Genomic DNA, 1,785 nt, shown 5'->3' on the forward strand with positions numbered 1-1,785 from the left:
TTTCCAGCGCGAAAAGCACTTCCGGGTCTTGTGTCCACTTCCTGCTACTAAAAGAGAAGGGCGTGCCAGCGTCAGTCTAAAACTACAAGTCCCATAGGGCCGTGAGCCGCTTCCGGGAACAGAGAGCCAGGTAGACTGGAAGGTTGGGGTTGGTCGCATTTTGGGTCCTCACGCACTCTGGATCCAACTTTCCAAAGTAAGGTCCCGGGAGGAAACGTTTAAAACGTTTTTGTAACAGTTTAGAGCGAACAGTGTGGTTCTACAATAATCGCTTCACTACATTCTTAGCTAAGTTCTATAAGTATCACTAACTCATGAGGAAGAGGTTCAAAGTGGCCAGCCCCAAGTATTTACACAGCAGTAAATATTGGAGCCTGAACTGGAGTTCTGATCTAAATCAGGAATTCTTACAGCTACACGGAGTTCGGAAATAATTTTTAAGAAGTTGTTTGTGCTTATTTACAATTTTATTTTAGATCTTTTCAAATTCCCACTAATACTTGTAAAACTGGGCAAGTCATATAAGTTCAATGGTCCAGTCGCAAAATGATTGTATCTTTCTCCTGGGGTTGCTGTGAGGATTGATTAATATATACAAAATACTTAAAATAGATCCTTGCAGTACTTTGTTTTATTGTAAAATATCCGACTGGAACATGGGGATACCTTTTTTTTTTCTTTTTTTTTTAATATTTATGTTTTAGTTTTAGGTGGACACAATATTTTTATGTGGTGCTGAGGATGAAACCCAGTGCCTCATGCTTTCTAGGCGAACACTCTTCAACTGAGCCACAACTCCAGCCTGGGGATACCTTTTTCTATATCATCCATGAAGAGATCTGTTTACATCCTTCATCTATAGAGAAGAAGGATCATTTTTTAAGGATTAATGTGAAAATCTGGTACCCTTTCATAATAAAAATTGTCAGCAGTGGCTGGGGATGTAGCTTAGTACTAGAATGTTCACCCTGCAAATGCACGGCCTGGGTCTCAATCCCCAGTGATGTAATAAATAAATAAGGAAAAGAAGATCAATAAGAACTTCTTCAACCTAATAAATGGCATCCACAGAAACCTACAGTTACCATACACTTAAGCATGAACGATGGGATTCTTTCTTCCCAAGATCAGGAAGAAGACAAAAATATCTTCTCCAGTCACTGCTACTAAATACTGTATTGAAAGTTCTAACCAAGGTAATTAGGCAAGAAAAACTAGTAATTTCAGCAAAGTTTCAGAATATGAGATCAGTATACAAAAGTCTAATATTTTTATGGACTTGTATAAATGATCAAAAAATGAAATTAAGAAAACCATTCCATGCTGGTGCAGTGGCATATATCAGTAATCCCAGTGATTCTGAAGGATGAGGCAGAAGGATCACAAGTTTGAGGTCAGCCTCAGCAACTTAGGTAGACCCTAAGCAACTTAGTAAAAACTTGTCTCAAAATGAAAAGGGCTGCAGTGTATCGCAGTAGTAACGTAGCCCTGGGTTTGTAATTCCAGATTCGTGGGACCCCAATAGACCTCCAGGAGCCGAATCCAATGTAAACTCGAACCTGGACTCATAACCACTTCAGAGGCAGAGGTCCCGAGGAGTGAGTCCTGGCTCTTAGTTCAGTGAGGATTTATAAGTTTGGGGGGGGGGGTACTCTATGCATCACAACATCACACAGCAAATCATTTCACACCTCAGGAAATTCAAACAACAGCTCTTAACATTGATTAGCACATTAGTCAGCAGGAACAAGTTGAGTAAGGGTAATTGGTGAGTTCAAGAGGTGG

This window comes from Callospermophilus lateralis, chromosome 2, assembly GCF_048772815.1.
Source record: "Callospermophilus lateralis isolate mCalLat2 chromosome 2, mCalLat2.hap1, whole genome shotgun sequence".
Taxonomy (NCBI): Eukaryota; Metazoa; Chordata; class Mammalia; order Rodentia; family Sciuridae; genus Callospermophilus; species Callospermophilus lateralis.